Genomic DNA, 19,117 nt, shown 5'->3' with positions numbered 1-19,117 from the left:
ATCGATATAGAGACTCAAGGTGCTAATATCTCACAAAGGGAGAAGACTCTAGAAAGGAGTGATAAGGGGAAGAGTATAGCTGAGAAAACTCCTTCATATACTTAATGTAAATCCCTAGTATTGTATGTGTGAATATGCAACCTCTGCTAACACACAGACTTCAACATGGTCCTTATTTGTGGATTCATCCTGGGATGAACATTGGATTGTTCATCCGAAAATCAGTCGGTAAGGTGACCTGTTGCCTTCTATCTAAAGGGAATTTCTTGTTAGATATCCTCAGATTTGAGGTGTTTAAGCAACTAGACCCTCTAAGAATGAAGGATTTAAGAAATGAAATTAATCTATATGATTGTGCAGATTAATCTAGAATGAGAAATGCATTCTAATCTAGGAACAATTGAAAAAAAACTAGATTAACCTATGCATATTAAGCTAAATGAATTTAAAATAAGAATGCAAGATGTATGCAAAAATGTGAGCAAATGTGAGTATGAATTTCAACAAAAATTCAATGCAAATTCTAATTCATCCTCTCCAAAATGAAGAGATGAGGGTCTCTTAAATAGACTTTCCTGGAATCCATCGACGGTTGAGATCAATTTCAATCAACGGTCAGGATTGAAGATGAAGTTCAGTCATAAAGGAAGATTCCCAAATTAAAGGGAGTTAACTGATTTAATTTGAGTAGAATAAGGAGTTAACTGATTTAATTCTTTTTTGATCAATCGTGAACTGAGAATTTCCCTTTTTGAACTGAAGAAGGATTTTTGGAGAGATATTTAATTTAATAAAATGAGATATGCTCTCATAAATATATTTCCTATTTAATTAAATAATTTCATTTAATTAATTAGACACACTTTCTTATTTAATTAAATAACTATATTTAATTAATTAGGAATTACTCCTATTTAATTAAATAACTTTGTTTAATTAATTAAAGAATAGCCTTCCATTTAATTAAATAATTTTCTTTAATTAATTAGAAATACCTTTCCCATTTAATTAAATAATTACATTTAATTAATCAAGATAGGCATATTTATTCAATTAAATAAATTTAATCCCATAGTACATTAGCCTTAGGAGATAATTTAATTTAATAAAGTATAAATACTTTTAAATTAAATTATAATTAAATCAAGTAGGTTAGATGCGACTAATATGAGTACGTACTATAGGAATTAAATAAGAAATGTGATGAATGCAGATTAGGGCCTTCTCCATGTGACAATTAAGTCAAGTAGCAAGTTAGATCAAGAATGTGTCTATTGAAATAGGACTTTAGCAATGATCAAAATAGACCAGAATTGGTATCATGGCAATGAGCCAATTTTTGGGTATTACATTTTGCCCCTCTTTGAATGAATGTGCAAGCAACACGTTCAATTCAAAGAAAATTAGAAAGTATGATGTGCAGATCAAAAAAAAGAGATTGGTTCCAAAATTGATTCTACGGAGACCAATTGATGAGCTTTTAAGGACTATCTCTAGAATAGAGCTTAATCCCAAGGAATCCAAGCAGAATACCTAGATACTTGAATTGAAATAGATAAGCTTTTAAGGATCATCTCTAGCACGAAGCTTAATCCTAAGGAATCCAAGTAGAACACCTAGATACATAAGTTGGAATAGATAAGCTTTTAAGGATCATCTCCAGCATGAAGCTTAATCCAAAGGGATCCAAGTAGAACACCTAGATACCTAAGTTGATAAGATCTAATTATGAGTCACAGAATCATCCCCAGAATGAGGCTTGATCCTTAGGAGTGAGGGTTTAGACTGTCTCGATACCTGTCCATCAGACTCTGATTAGAAATGTTATAAGATGTGATCAAATGATGAAAAGATGAAGTAGATGACAAGGATGCCAGAAAGAGGGGGACAAGATGCCCCAAGTGAGAAGGACATCAAATGGGAACTAGATGCCCCAAGCAATGAGACTCAAAATGAATTGAAATTTAGTTCAATGATGTAATCATCCTACCCCCTTAGGAGCAAAATTGAAAGATGAAACACTAGAAGTATGATGTAAGGAGAGTGATGAAAGATAAAGAAGAAATCCAAGGTTTAGTAGAATATAGAAGAGATTAGAATGATCAGAAGAAATATAAAGAGATCAAAACGATCTTGAATAAATATGAAGAGATCAGAACGATCTGAAGAAATTTGGAGAGATCGGAATGATCTAAAGAAATATGAAGAGATTAGAACGATCTGAAGAAATATAAAGAGATCAGAATGATCTAAAGAAATATAAAGAGATCAGAATGATCTGAAGAAATATGAAGAGATTAGAATGATCAAAAGAAATTTGGAGGTTGATCTGAAGTGATTTCGAGATCCAAAAGACCAAATTTGAGTTGAAAAGATTCCAAGAATTGAAAACTATCAGAAAGATTTGGATTGCACAAAAAAATTTTAAAATGCATTTTGAGCCACTTAAGTGTGTCAAATTTTGAATTTGATCCCGAAAAATGGATTCAGAGCAACCAAAGTAGCCAAGAGGGTGATTAATCGATCATTTATGTAGTTCGTGAAAGAACATGATTCTTTGAAGAGATCAGCAATGCCTCATTAGAGAAGGTGAAAGTAGATTTGCAATTGAATCCCATGCTTATGCAAGTGAAGTATGCAATGCAAGACTATGTTAAATGCAACCCTAGGTCTGGCTACCAAGCCTCGATATTTAATAATCACCGAATATAAAATAAAGTTCATATGTTATACAATTCCCACTGACATTGCAATCATGGAAATATGAATATAACATAGGTTATTGGTTTGTCAGGATTAAATGTAAGCATTCGAGGCACAAGAAGCCAGAATGACCAAAACATTTGTCCCTTTTAATTTAGCAAGTTAACATAAGCATCAGAGCATAAATGCTAGGTTGATCTGAATGTTGCTTGCATGATAGGCACACCAAACACATGGGAGATCCCTCTTATGCTAAGTATTTAGTATTCATTTTGTCTGCAACAACCCTTGCATTCGTAGCTTGAGACAGAAGTGTGCTAGATATATCGCAGTGACCCGTACGTTCACTTAGCAAGATGAGTATCACTATTTACTATAGCATGAAGAGTTTACTCCAACAAACAAGGACAAGAACCAATCTTATTGGCATATTTGTATAAAAGGAGTCGAGGTACACACGGCCATCCAATAAAAGATGGAGGCTCTTATAATGGACACCCCTCTTATAGGAATAAATCAACTTATTTGAACTAAATCACAAATAGAAAGCAAAGAAAAGATCATGCCCCCAATCATTACTTCTCTAGTCAAAGATGACATCATCGAGTTGCTTGAGGAGATATGATAAAGCCAAAAACAAAGCAAACACAGAAAAAGCCCAGCATATGCAAACAAGTATATCATTTTTGAGTTCATTTTTTGGATTGATGTCAAGTGTTAGTGTCCAAAACATGTTTGAAAGAAATCTCTTCAGTAGGGTGACGACAGTAGGCAAATGCAATCAGAACGACTGGTGACTAAGGTCAAAGAGGAATCTTCACAATGAAGAACCTAAGAAAGACTGAGCGACAGTAGATAGACATAGCCAGGATGACTAGTGATTGACGCAAGAGATTTTCCATGAAGAAACCTTGAGACACGACCTTAGCAACAGTAGGCAAACATAGTTGAAACAATTGGTGACTATTGTGAAATAGATTCTATGAGGAGAACCTTGAAAAGAGTGACACTAGTGATAGTAGGAAAACGCAGTGAGAGCCACTAGTGATTGTCACAAAGGAGATTCTATGAGGAGAATCTCAAAAAAAAGTGACACTAGCGATAGTAGGTAGACAAGTGAGAACCACTTGTGACTGTCGCGAAGGAGATTCTATGAGGAGAATCTCAAAAAAAAAGTGACACTAGCAACAGTAGGTAGACATAGTGAGAACCACTAGTGACTATCGCGAAGGAGATTCTATGAGGAGAATCTCAAAAAAAATAATGACACTAGCGATAGTAGGTAGACGCAATGAGAACCACTAGTGATTGACGCAAAGGAGATTCTATGAGGAGAATCTCAAAAAGTGTGACACTAGCAATAGTAGGCAGACATAGTGAGAACCACTGGTGACTATCGCGAAGGAGATTCTATGAGGATAATCTCGAAAAGTGTGACACTAGAGGGGAATGCCCTCGAGTTGTGACAAGACTCAATCCATGGATACATGAGTGGGAAAAGTAGGAAAGCAAAAGCATGAAAGCGACTATACAGAATAGCTAGAATATGTGTTGTAAGATTGAGCATTGGGAACAAGAGATGCCTATTTATCAGGTTTTCACCTTCTTGGCAATATTTTTCTTTTTTTGCTACCATGATGCATGTTTCAAGGTTTTCACCAATGGCACTTTTCTGTTTTCCAATTTTTTTGTATTTTTCTCTTTTTTAGATTTTTTTTGTGTTACCAAAGCGCCTATTGCTAGGTTTTCACCAGGGTAACAATTTTTTCAGGACTTTTTCTAATTTTTAGATTTTTTTCAGGACATATAGATATGTACAGAGAGCTTGCTAAGATTAAATCAACTGTAAAACCACTTCAGGTGGAGAGTGTTGATAGGCTCTTTAAGCACTTCTCCTTCGGTTGTGGAAAGCTGATAAGCACCAGATCCATATACTACAATGATGATGTACGAACCTAGCCAGTTTGGTTCAAACTTTCCCTTTTGCATTCATTGTTGGTGATTCTTAGGGTTCTCTCTCAGAATGAGGTCACCCAATTGGAAGTCACGTGGCTTGATCCTTCAATTGTAGCTTCATGCCATTCTTTGTTGATATGCTCGTAGATGATCACATGCCACTTGTCATCATTCATCTAATAACACAAGCTCTTGAAGCCAAGCTATCTTGTAGTCATCATCAGTGATAATGCCTTTCATAAAGATTCTCAAGGTAGGAATCTTGACCTCTATTGGAAGCACAACATCCACCCCATATACCAACGCAAAAGGAGTCATGCCTATTGGAGTTCTAATGCTTATCCTATATGCCCATAGGGCTGGGTTGATCTAAAGATGTTAGTCTCTCCCTGACTTACTGACTATGCGATGAAGAATTTTGAGGATCACCTTATTGGATGCCTCAGCTTGGCCATTACCCTGGGGGTAATAAATAAAAGACCAATGTTGTGTGATCTTGAATTTCTTGCACAGTTCCTTGAGGTCTTTATTCTTGAACTGTCCTCCATTATCAGTAATGATTGAGGATGATACACCATATCTATAGATGATGTAGTTTGTGATGAAAAGTGCTACAATTTTTCCATAAGCAACTGTGAGAGGGACTGCCTCTACCCATTTCGTAAAATAATCTATAGCCATGATAATGAACTTATGTCCATTGGAAGAGGTTGGGAGAATCTACCCCACCAAGTCGAAGGCCCATTGTTGAAATGGCCATGTTGTAGTAGAGGGAATCAGCTCTCTGGCTAGAGTGTGAATGAGATTCCTATGTACTTGACACTACTTGCAGGACTTAGCATACTTAACAGCTTCTTGCTCCATTTTAGGCTAGTAGTAACTAGCACGAAGGAGTTTGCGAGCTAGTTTCAGGCCATTGGAATGAGATCCGCAAATGCCTTCATGAACATCAATTAGTGCATGTTTGGACTCGTCAAGTTCTAAAAACCTAAGGAGTGTTCTATCAAGACCTCTCCTATACAGATTGTCAACAATAATGACATAATGTGAAGCATTATGGATTAGGTAATGTTTCTCATTCTGGGTCAGACCTTCTAGAATGGTTTGATTATGAAGGTAGGAATAGATGTGATGGTAGCGGGATGATTCTTGTCCTATAATAGAATAGATCATCTTGGAATCAGGTGTCTCATAGGCTGGGTAGTGTAACGCTTCCACCAAGAACTCATGTCAGAGATCATTTTCTGGCATTTGTAGCAAGGAGGCCACAGTGGCCATGGCATCCGTCGCTTTAATATCTACGTGTGGAACTTGTTGGAAGGTGATGTGTCCAAAATACTTTGTCAAGTCATCAACCATGCATTTGTAAGGAATTAGTTTCTCATCCTTTGTTTGATACACATCATTTACTTGGTTGATAACAAGCTGAGAGTCACCGAAGATGTCCAACTGATCTACTCTCCTTTCAGCTACAATTTTCATACCATTGATCAAAGCTTCATATTCAGCAATGTTATTTGTACAAGGAAACATAATCTTGTACGCTTTGGGCAATGAGTATCTCTGTAGTGTAATGAAGAGTAATCCAGCACCTGATCCTTGTTGTGTGAAGGACCCATCGAAGAACATAACCCATGTATGATGTGTGAGTATCAGAATTGACTCATCTGGGAAATCAATGTTTATTGGTAGAAGACTTTGTATGGGTGCCTCGACCAGCTAGTCTGCAATTGCCTGTCCCTTTATAGCTTTGCGTTCAACATATTGGATATCAAACTCACTTAGTATTATGACCCATTTAGCCAATCTTCCTATGTGAGCTACCTTACTGAGCAAGTACTTTAATGGATCTATTTAGCCACAAGCCATGTAGTGTGGGAAAGCATGTAGTGTCTCAACTTCTGGGAAACAAAGAAAACTGCTAAGCAAGCTTTCTCAATAATGGTGTAGTTTTTCTCATAAGAGACTAATGTTTGGCTCAAGTAATAAATAGCTCTTTCTTTGTTTTCATTGTCTTCCTGAGCCAATAGGATTCCCAAATATGTTTCAGTGGCTGAAATGTATAAAAGCAAAGGATTCCCATGCATAGGAGGCATCAAGATTGGTGGATTGACAAGATATTGTTTGATCTGTGTTAAGATTTTCTCACAATCCTAGCTTCAATTGAATTTCACACCCTTATGTAAGGGCTTTGTGAAGGGTTGTGATCTATCCGCCAATTGTGAAATAAACCCGCAAATAGATTCAAGCCTTTCTTGTAGTCCTCTCATATAACTGATGTTCTGAGGTGGTGGCATGCCCATTATTGCTTGTACTTTTTCTAGATCTACTTCAATTCCCTTTGCAGAAACAATATATCCCAACAATTTCCTCGATGTGACACCAAATGCACATTTCTTAAGATTGAGCCGAAGACTGAATTTTTCCATATGATCTAGGATGGGACCCAAATCTTGTAGATGAGTATTGTGTGTAGCACTTTTGACCAAGGTATCATCAACATAGTCCTCCATGGCTCTATGCATTATGTCATGGAAATTTGTAGTAACAACCCATTGATATGTAGCACCAGTATTCTTTAAACCAAATGGCATCACATTCCAACAAAAGGTTCCCCATGCACATGTGAAAGCCATTTTCTCCTGGTCTTCTGGTGCAATTTTTATCTAATTATATCTAGAAAAACCATCCATAAGTGAGTACATCTCATATCTAGCCATCATGTCTACGATCATATCAATATTGGGGAGCAAAAAGCCATCTTTAAGACATGCCAAGTTAAGGTCACGAAAGTCTCTACAAACTCTAATAGATTTATCGTGCTTGGAAATAGGAACAATACTAGATATCCATTCAGCATAATCAATTGCACAGATGAAACCAGCCTTTAGAAGTTTCTTCAATTCGGCTTTGACGAGTAATGCAATGTGAGGGTGCATTTTTTGAAGCTTCTGTTTAACCGATTTGATGCCTGGTGCTATGGACAAGTGATGCATGATAAGATCAGGATCCAATCCTGGCATGTCAGAATATGTCTAGGCAAAATTTATTATCTTTTCCTTGAAAAAGGAAATGAATTGTTCCTTCTCTTCAGGTGACAATGACTGCGCTAGATGTATAACATGAAGATGTTGTTCTGTGCCCAGGTTAATTGGCTATGTCAGCTTTATTAACACTAATGATCTCTCTTGAAAGTGACTGGAAAGGACATCAAATATCTCATCTGTAGGCACCTCAGAGAGGTTTTCACCCTTGTATACATCTTTTATTTTTACTTTTTTGGGATCCGACACTGCCACAATGTGATTTTCACCATTGGACCTCTTGTATTTTTTCTTTTTAATTATGTGACTGAGATATTTGATGCTAGCCTTAGTCATGTTGATACTCTTCTCATTGGTGGAAGACGTTACAGGTTCAATAGCATTTAGGTGATAGGTGAGAGCATAGTCATTCTAGGATGTGGGAACTTCATTAGATGCATTAGGGTTCTAGTCTATAAGCTCAGGATGTGCAAGTGAGATAGTAGTGGCTGGTTCAATTGCGTTCACAGTATAGTCATTAAGTGCATGGACCAGCAATTTGAGACCTACGGTGATCTCATCCATAGGTGTATTCAAACACCTCAGAATACTAATGTCAGGAATTGATGACTCTAGGACACTAGTTGGATTAGACCCCTATGACCTAACCCTAGACGTTTCACCCACTTTGATTCAATTTTCATAGATATGCACTTGGTCAATGTGTTTATCAGTAGTAGCTTTTGAAAGATTGTCAAACTCATATTCATGAGAATTGGTGCTACATGGTGAGAGACTATAGAACTCACCAACAATGATAGGGACATACTCTCCTTCAGCCTTTGGATTCTTACACAAATACTCAATACGACATGATTGACTAGATTCTCCCTTTTCTGAATGATATTTGAGTTGCTCAGTATTGTCCTCAGAAGAATCACTAGTATCATCCACAGTGCTAACATGTGGCACAAAGTCATCTGGCTCAACAAATAATTTAGCAAGATCATAAGGAATAGGATGAGGGTAGGGATCCTCATCATCTGATTCTTCCTCTTGAGTATCTGACTCAGCTTGTGACTCATTTTCAAATGAACTTTTAGGTTTGGGGATGAATTGATTTGATCCCAAATGGAAAGGGACCTTCTTAAACCCTAGGCCAGTTGTATCACTGTTGCTTCTAGATTTTTCTTTGATAGGATCAATTAGGCCATTGTTATTGCACCCAATAGGGCCAGTTCCCTTGTAACCAAAACACTTGATAAGCCTAAGACCAGGTCCATATTTCTTAGGAGTGATTTCTCGAGCTTGTTCTGTTAGGTCCACTGGAGCCTCTTCTTTGTAAATCCATGTAGAAATGGCTCTATTTTCACTTTTATCTTCTAAGGGAGCTGTAGCCTTAACGAAAGTGCCATTATACTTGGTATGAGGTGTCAGCATGAATGACTTCTTTTCCTTTAAGGGTCTCCCAAAATGTCGAGGGGACTTTGGGAGAGACGTTAATGATAGCATTGGTTCAATGTGGTACTATTCTATACTAGTTTCTTTCAATTTGAGTGACTACTCAATTTGTTTAAGCTTATTGTCATGACAATCAGTAGACTCATGGTTAGCAGGACAAAAATTTCAGCAACTTTGAGCATATTGTAGGTGTAGCTAGTAGTGGCAGGAATAGTAACTTTGGAGCCATGAAATGAGAATTTGATGCATTGGTGGTATGTGGATGGCACAACACGCATCTCATGTATCCATGGCCATCCCAACAGAATGTTGTAGGCTAAGGGAATGTCAAGCACCTAACAAGTGACATCCCTTTCGACAGGATCGACACGAATTGGTAAAATCACAAGACCTAGTGACTTCCATTCCACTTCATCGTATGCTTTAATAGTGATCTTTCGTCAAGGATCAACAGAGTCCTCAGAATAATCCAATTATCTATGCAGAGCAGCAGAGACAATATTTAGGCTAGCGCTATTGCCAATGAGTACTCGACGAACACGTGACTGGTGGATCATAACCTCAATGTGTAGAGACTGATTGTGTGGATGATTCAGTGAGTTATCATCCTCCTCGGAGAAGGTCATAAGATAAGGTGAGGTCAAGTGATCTACCATGGATTGAAATTTCTCAAGATTAAGATCTTGAGGAACGTTTTCCTCAGTGAGGGCTTTGTCCAGAATTTACCTATGAGCAAGCAAGATTTTAAGTAGCTCAAAGATGGAAAACTGAGCATTAGTTCATTTCAACTGATCGAGAACACTATAACTGGTTGTAGTCAAGTTTGTTGTGTGTTTTGCACCTTTACCGGATGGACCAACAAGGGCTTTATCTTTGTGTTGTTCAAGATTTGAAGTAGGAGGTGCAGGGCCTTTGAGCACCAACTTTGCATGAGAGCGAGTAACAACGTTAGCACAGTCTTGTGAAGATGCATTATCCATCTTATTGGATGTAGGGCCTCTCAAGACAAATGGTGTCTTGGGTTTTTCGTTATCTTGCTTGCCCTTTATGGTAATAACATTGCAGTATTCAAAATCTATAGGTTCAACCATGTGAATGACATTGTCATCATTGGAATATGTATAGTTGACCTTATTGTAGGGTTTTGGTTTCAAAGTCTCTCCTTTTTCATACGTAGGGAAAGGCTCTTTGAATGCCTTGTGGTCCAAGTTTTTGTTATGTCCATCTACCACAAGATCACCAGCATCAATCATGTCTTGGAATTTATGACGCAAGTTTATACAGTTGCTGGTTTTGTGTCCCTTGTTTTGGTGATACTCACAAAATGAGGTCTCATTCCACTATGGTGGATGTGGTTGTAGATCATAGGGATGAGGGTTATCCATTGGTGAGATAAGCTTGTGTTGTAGCAATGTTTTTTAAACCACATCCAAAGGTTCTCCCAAAGATGTATACTCTCACTTGGGTTGTGTTTTCCATGAGTTTTTCGGTTTGTTCCCAGACATCTTATTGTCAGGGGGAGGCTTCTCAGCATTTTTGGCCACTTTGAGGTAGTTTGTGAGATTAAATGCCATTTTAGCAGGTTTGGGTGTGACATTGTCAACAACCCCATCATGTACAATTTCTCAGTTCTTGTTGACATGTTTGGTTTTATCCCTATTGGAAGTGGAACCTTGTTTTGTGTCTCTCTGAAGAGTGAGCTCACCTTTCTTGACCATAAATTCTTTGATATGGATAACCTATGTAATCATGTCTTCAAAGGTATGCGAACCTTGTAGTTGGACTCTATACCCAAAATCAGGTAAGAGGTTATCCATGAAAATGTCAAGCTTCTCCGTTTCTAGGATTTTATGGGAATACTTAGTGTATAGTTGTCTCCACCATTGGAGGAAAGTGAGAAAAGGCTCACCAACCTTCTGTTTAAGGTTGCATAGATCTTGAATATTTATAGGATGTTGAATGTTATGAGAATATTGCTAAACAAATGAATTGGAAATTTCATCAAACATCTTGATACTAGGAGGTAAATGTGAGAACCACTCCAAAGCCTGACCACCTAGGCTTCTAGGGAATAAACGCATGAGGTATGTTTGATTATATATAAACTCCATAGACATAGCACCAAATTCCCGCAAGTGATCTTGGGGATCAGTAGTACCAAAGTACTTGTCATATCTAGGTAGTTCTACGCCTCGTGGGAAAGGCGACATGTTTATACTTTTGTCAAATAAAAATGAATGAAGAGCATCCAATGTGTATGTCTTTGTGAGTTTCTCTTTCTCTTGCATCATCTGAGCCAATTGGTCTTGCATAATTTTCAATTGTTTTTGGAGTTTGGAAGTCTCAGTTTCTTCTTCAGTTTTGACAATGGTTTCTACATTGAAATGAGAAGGTAACTTTGCTCCCTCTTGGGCAAATTTGAGAAAGTATTTTTCTTTCTCTTCATTGATTAGGATTCCCATGACCTTCTAAAAGTTTTTGTCTCTTCAACATTTTGCTATGTGTTCAAGGAGGATTTCCACCTCTTCTTGTTCCTCATCAGTGTAATAGTCCTTCTCTTTCTCTTTGTCATCCCTAGGTGGTTCTTGATATCGACTATGACTACCATGTTTATGTTCACGATTAGTCATTATAGGAACGTGTTCAGTTTTCGTATGTTGTGTTTCAAAAGGGTCTCTAGAGAAAGGATCATACATTGTGTTTGGGAATGCAGGACCTCTACCTGTCTCAGTATCCTCTTAGTAAAAAGGATTCCTAATTTTTTGCAAATTTTTGGAAAATGTTTGTTGAACTCGAGATGACCTGGCAGGTGAGGAAGATCGTGAAGATGCCTCACTAGTCGAACTAGATACAAATTGCATAACAAAAGGTAAGCGACCCCTGCCATAGTTACAACCCCTAGCATGACCACATTTAAGATTATCAGGATAAAACATGTTGCCACTTCTGGTTGTGACAGTCATAGACAAGGATAAGAAGCTAGAACCTAGACAAGGACTACACTAAGACTGAGTCTCAAAAATGACAAGATAATAGTAAGAATTTTGTTCACTAAGGCACAAATGGTTTGATTTAAAGGCTAGAACAACCAGAGATTATGACCAATGTGACATAATGTATGAAAAGCATTAAGACAAAGACCAAAAAAATTACTTATGAGACAAGACTAGTCAAGGTGTAAGACACAAGTCTTCAGCTAAGCGAAGTGTCGCTATTTCAGAATTGTTTGTAGATAGAGAGTGATAAACAGATGTAGAAAAAGACAGCGTGTAGGTCATAGACAACTAAAACAAACCCAAATTTGTAATTCTGACACAAGATCTCACATGAAAAACCTTTACAGTCCGTGCAAAGAAGTTTCACAGATCGCACGAAGAAGTTTTCTGGCTCGCGCGAAGGTTAGTGACAGTAATTTAATTTCATGCAAAGAAGTTCATACGGACGTGCAAAGACTCATAACAGTAGTTTAATTTCACGCGAGAACAAAATGGTTTCGCGCGAGGACCAGATGATTTCACACAAGACCAAAATGATTTCGTGCAAGAAGGCAGACCAGTTTTACAATAGCAATTGATTTTTGACAAATTTTGATCGTTTTAGTAACTAGGTAGATAAATAGGCACGTAGAATAGTAAGTAGGTGATTTCAAGCATGTATAAAAATAATGAGCAAGGGCAAAAATGTCATGTCCCCTATTCAAATAATTAAAAAAAAATAAACTTTGTTAAGGCAGACAGGCTCCAAAAAGGTGAAATTTCGGAAAAAAGGGTTAATCTTTGGAAACCAATGGACTAATAAATAAAAATTATTATTAAATTATATTTTATTAACCCCTCTTGGACGTGAGTTAGGGTTATGCCCTCTTTAAAAGGGGTTTGGAGGCATTTTGGGCTCATTCTACATCTTGATTCTTGATAATTTTCTTGTTGTTCTTCAGAGGCTGCCAAACCTGTGGAGAAGGAGACCCAAGAACGGGAGTTTGCAGGTTTCCAGGAAGGCTAAGGATGGGAGTTTGAAGCCATTCCATGTGCATGCTCATACAGAGTTTGCCCTTGTGCTGAATAGTGCCGATTTGGGTGTTTTCGGGGTTGTTTTTGGTTTGAATTTGGGTTTTCCGTTGAGTGTTTCATATCAGTTTGGTTTGCTGTTGTATTTCAGACTTTATGATGTTAAAATAGAGCTGAATATATGTATTGGGTCATGATTAAACTTCTGAGATAATTTATGAGTGTTTTGTGGTGTTTCCGGGCATTTTTTGTGTTAATTTCGGGAGCCCGATTGAGCATAGTTTTGGCCTACATTTGTGATCTGTTGTGTAAGGGCTATAAAAATCTGGAAATGTCATTTTGTAGGCTGTTATGCTACTGAAATCTCTGTAAAAATGTCCATTTTCAGATTTATTAATAATTTGTGAAGTTGTGAAGTTTTTGGCACTAATTTGGACATACCCGATTTGGGTTTTATTGGAAAATTGGCAGATCTTTGTTATATTGGTTGTTTGATTTTAAAGTTCAGATTTGAGGCTGGAAATATCATAAAAAATCAGTAAAGGGACATTTCAGTGGTATCAGAGCCGTGATCTTGCCAGCCTGAGGGTTTGTAGAAGTTGCATGTCAGTTTTAACAACTACCCAGATCTTGCATGTCAAGTTTTGATAACTACCCAGATCTTGCATGTCATATTTTATGATTGCATGCAACTAAGTGAAAGAGAAAAAAGATATTTACAGCGAGAAAAGAATAAAGAAATTTTGATCAAAGCCCCAGTTGAAAGCAAAAGTACAAAATCCAAGGAAGAAAAAGGTATGGCTGATCCAGATGAGATGGCAAAGAAATTCTTCCAAGACATCCAAAATACTCAGAAGCAAACAGTGGATGGTTTGGCGGAAACTAGAGAGGCTTTGCGAATATTGACAGAAAAATTACAAGGAATTGCATCTATTAATGAGAAAGGGAGCACTTCAGAGGAGCCGAGAAATGGGAGATCCACACCATCTAAATCAACCAAATCCATTTTCTTGCCTGCAGATGAGCCACCAGTACCAAATCCAGCCATTAATCCAGTGGAAGAGGTTACAGGTAATTTGGTTACATTAAGAGCTACTTACAATGGCTTAGATGATGACTTTCGTAGTTCAGTTCCTTTTAGAGAATATGTGGATATGATGAACGCTTTGATGCCCAAGAAAGAGAATAGGAGGGAGCATGACACAAGTGGAAGAGAGCTCAAAAATAAAATAAGCAAGTTTACAGCGCCCACTTTTGATGGAACAAATAAAATTTCAGCTAGAGCATGGCTACAAAAATTACAAACTTTCTTCACACTTAACCCCATGAAAGAGAGTGATGCTATTCAATTTGCAAGTCTACACTTGGAAGATGCAGCCTATGATTGGTGGTATCATGGAATGACTACTCAAGGTCACGATCAGGTAACTACATTTGAAGATTTCAGTCAAAGGGTGATAGATAGATTTGACCTCAAGGATGATGAAGAGTACTTTAAAGAATTGTCAAAGTTGAAGCAAACCAAATCAGTTAATGAGTATATAGAAGAATTTCAAAAAGTGGCTGTTATGGTACCTGATATGAGTGAAAAGAGGATCATTTATCTTTTCCTTGATGGTTTAGAAGATTCTGTTAAGGGTTTGGTTAAGGCTTTCTCACCCTCAACCTTACAGGAAGCTATCAAAAGAAGCTTGCAACTTGAAACTTGCGTGCCTATGAAATCAGTCACTAATCAAAAACCCCCAAATCTTTGGCAACATAAGGGAAATTTTCAGAAAAAGATTTTCCCAACACTACCACCAAAAGATGTGACAAATGTGGCAAAAAAGAAGGTAGATGAAGAGACTAGGAGTGAATTACGAAGGAAAAAGCTTTGTTTTACTTGTAGAGAACCATGGGTTCCAGGACACAGATGTTTGGGGAAAGGTCAAGTGCACTATATTGAAGTTGCTTCAGAATCTGATTCAGATGAGCATGAGGAATTTCATGATACTAAGGAGGAGGTAGAAGAAGAGAAAGTAAAAGAAATCAGCAAGGATGGCACTTTAGCAGCATTATCAGGAGTCCCAAGATACCATCCCTTCCGAATTCGAGGGGTACTAGCAGGGCAAAGGTTGACTATTCTTCTTGATAGTGGGGCAACTCACAATTTTATTGATGAGGGATTTGTCATGAAAAGAGGGCTTAAAGCAGAAGATTTTGAGGGATTCAATGTTACTGTAGCTGATGGATTCACTATGCCTTGCACACGGGTGGTGAAACAACTCAAGATGACCTTAGGAGATTATGAGTTATGTGATGACTTCTATGTGGTTGGTATTGGGGAGACAGATCTTGTATTGGGTGTTCAATGGTTGCACTCTATCGGAGGCTATTACATGAACCATCAAACTATGGAGTTTAAATTTCATTCCAATGGGAAAGAAGTCATATTGAGAGGGTTATCGAATGGAGCACCTAAGGCGGTCTCTGCAAAGAGGATGGAGAGGACTTTTCGAAGAGGACAAGTAACATGGGCAGCAGGAGTCATAATCCAACCAACAAGCTCTCCCAAGAATCAAGGTAATTTCCATTTTGAAATTCAAAATATTCTTGATAAGCATAGTATAGTTTTCAATGACTTGCCTCCAGGATTACCACCAGATAGAGGTTTTGAGCATGTTATAGAGTTAGAACAGGGTGCCAAACCAGTTATAACAACCCCATACCGCCATCCAAGAGGTTATAAGGAAGAAATTGAAAAAACTATTAAAGAACTCCTAGACATGGGATTCATAAGGCCTAGCTCTAGTCCATTTGCATCATCTGTGGTACTTGTCAAGAAAAAGGATGGTACAATGAGAATGTGTATAGACTACAGGGCTCTAAACAAGAAGACCATAAAAAATAGGTATCCCATACCACGCATAGATGAACTCATTGATGAGTTACATGGTGCTGTATACTTCTCAAAAATTGACTTAAGATCAGGCTACCATCAAATCCGAATGAGGAGTGAAGATGTGGAAAAGACTGCTTTCAGATGTCACTATGGGCACTTTGAATTTCTTGTTATGCCATTTGGACTCACTAATGCACCAGCAACATTCCAATCTTGTATGAATAAGGTATTCAGTCAGCATCTTCAAAAATTTGTTTTGGTATTTTTTGATGATATCTTGATATACAGTAAAACATGGGAAGAGCATCTAAAGCACATAGACACTGTTTTGGGAATCTTGGAGCAGCAATCCTTCTATGCTAAGCTATCTAAATGTGAGTTTGGTTTGACAGAGATCCTATATTTGGGACATATTATAAGCTCTAAAGGAGTACAGGTTGATCAACAAAAAATCCAGGCAATTTTGGATTGGCCTCCACCCACTAATCTTACACAGTTGAGAGGTTTCTTCGGGTTGTGTAGCTACTATAGGAGATTTGCCAAGGGATTTTCTCAGCTTGCTGCCCCCTTGACTGATTTGACAAAGAAAGGAGCTTTTGTTTGGACAGAAGAGGCACAAAAAACATTTGATAAGCTTAAGGAGGTAATGAGTTCATGCCCTGTGCTTGCAATTCCAGATTTCTCTTTACCTTTTGTTGTTGAATGTGATGCTTCGGGAGAAGGTATAGGGGCTGTCCTAACTCAAAGGGGACATCCAATAGCATTTGAGAGTCGAAAATTAAATCAATCAGAGAAAGGGTACTCCATCTATGATAAGGAAATGTTGGCAATCATGCATGCACTTCATAAGTTTAGACAATATTTGGTATGTGGGAGATTCATTGTAAAGACAGACCATAATAGCCTCAGGTTCTTCTTGAACCAAAGGGATTTGAATGATCGTCAACAAAAATAGGTAAGCAAATTGCAAGCTTATGATTTTGATATTGAATACATGAAAGGAAAGAATAATGTGGTTGCTGATGCTCTCTCAAGAAAGCCCACTTTGTGTTCCTTATCATCTATCTCTGCTGATTGGAAAGTCTCCATAATTTTAGAGTATGCTAAAGATTCATTTGCCACCAATATTTTGGATAAGTTAGTGGATGATAACAGGTACAAGGTTGTTGATGAATTGATTTATTACAAGAACAGGATCTTCTTAGTGCCAGGGTCAAAAACTAAGGAGAGGATATTGAGGGCCTTTCATGACACACCTTTGGCTGGTCACCAGGGATACTTCAAGACATACAGGCAAATTCGAGAGCGGTTTTCATGGAAGGGTATGAAGGAGGATGTCCTTAAACACATTAAGGAATGTATGGTATGCCAACAAAGCAAGAGTGAGCAAAATTTTCCTGCAGGGTTGTTGCAGCCACTTCCTATTCCTGAACAAAAATGGGAAAGTATTTCCATGGATTTCATCACTGGGTTGCCCAAAGTTCAAGGTAAGGATTGCATATATGTGGTGGTAGATAGACTAACTAAGTATGCACATTTCTTTCCTATCACATCTGATTTCAAGGCATCACAAGTGGCCGAATTGTTCTTCAAGGAAATTTTTAGATTACATGGTTTGCCTAGAAACATTGTTAGTGACCGGGACAGTAGATTCCTTAGCTCTTTTTGGAAGGAGCTCTTTCATTTGGCAGGAACTGAACTCACTCCCAGTACTAGCTATCACCCTCAAACAGATGGACAAACAGAGATAGTTAATAAATGGATAGAAGGATATTTGAGGAACTATGTTTCAAATCAACAACATGCTTGGGTGAAATGGTTACACCTAGGGGAGTATTGTTACAATACATCTCATCACATGTCTATTGGTATGCCTCCTTTTCGTGCTCTTTATGGTTATGATGCCCTTTCCTTTGTTGATCTAATACTTTCCGATAGCAGAGTACCCGCAGCAAGTGATTTCATCAAGCAAAGCCAAGACATAATAAGGTCCCTCAAGGATAATCTACAACATGCACAAAACCAACAAAAGATATATGCTGACAGGAAAAGGATTGAAAGATCTTTTGAGGTGGGAGATTTGGTATTTGTGAGGTTGCAGCCATATAAGCAAAGCACCTTGAAGAGAAGTGGGGCAGAGAAACTCAAGCCAAGGTTCTATGGGCCTTATAAAATCATCAAGAAGGTAGGAGAGGTAGCTTATGAATTAGAGCTCCCACCAAACAGCAAAATACATAATATTTTTCATGTATCTTGCTTAAAGAAGGTTCTAGGCCAGCAAACCATAGTATCTACAGAATTACCACCTCTTGATGATGAAGGAAAATTAGTTTTGATACCAGAAGAGATTTTGGATACAAGAGAGAAAAGGTTGAGAAATAGGAGCATCACAGAGCATTTGGTCAAATGGAAAGGATTACCACTAGAGGATGCAACTTGGGAAGGAGAACATATTCTTTAAAATTCCAACCTTCATTGCTTGAGGACAAGCAATATTTGGGAGGGAAGGACTTGTCATGTCCCCTATTCAAATAATTAAAAAAAAATAAACTTTGTTAAGGCAGACAGGCTCCAAAAAGGTGAAATTTCGGAAAAAAGGGTTAATCTTTGGAAACCAATGGACTAATAAATAAAAATTATTATTAAATTATATTTTATTAACCCCTCTTGGATGTGAGTTAGGGTTATGCCCTCTTTAAAAGGGGTTTGGAGGCATTTTGGGCTCATTCTACATCTTGATTCTTGATAATTTTCTTGTTGTTCTTCAGAGGCTGCCAAACCTGTGGAGAAGGAGACCCAAGAACGGGAGTTTGCAGGTTTCCAAGAAGGCTAAGGATGGGAGTTTGAAGCCATTCCATGTGCATGCTCATACAGAGTTTGCCCTTGTGCTGAATAGTGCCGATTTGGGTGTTTTCGGGGTTGTTTTTGGTTTGAATTTGGGTTTTCCGTTGAGTGTTTCATATCAGTTTGGTTTGCTGTTGTATTTCAGACTTTATGATGTTAAAATAGAGCTGAATATATGTATTGGGTCGTGATTAAACTTCTGAGATAATTTATGAGTGTTTTGTGGTGTTTCCGGGCATTTT

The sequence above is a fragment of the Cupressus sempervirens genome, chromosome 6 (genome assembly GCF_028749045.1).
Source record: "Cupressus sempervirens isolate cs-2001-9-10 chromosome 6, ASM2874904v1, whole genome shotgun sequence".
Classification (NCBI taxonomy): Eukaryota; Viridiplantae; Streptophyta; class Pinopsida; order Cupressales; family Cupressaceae; genus Cupressus; species Cupressus sempervirens.
This window is presented reverse-complemented; position numbering follows the sequence as displayed.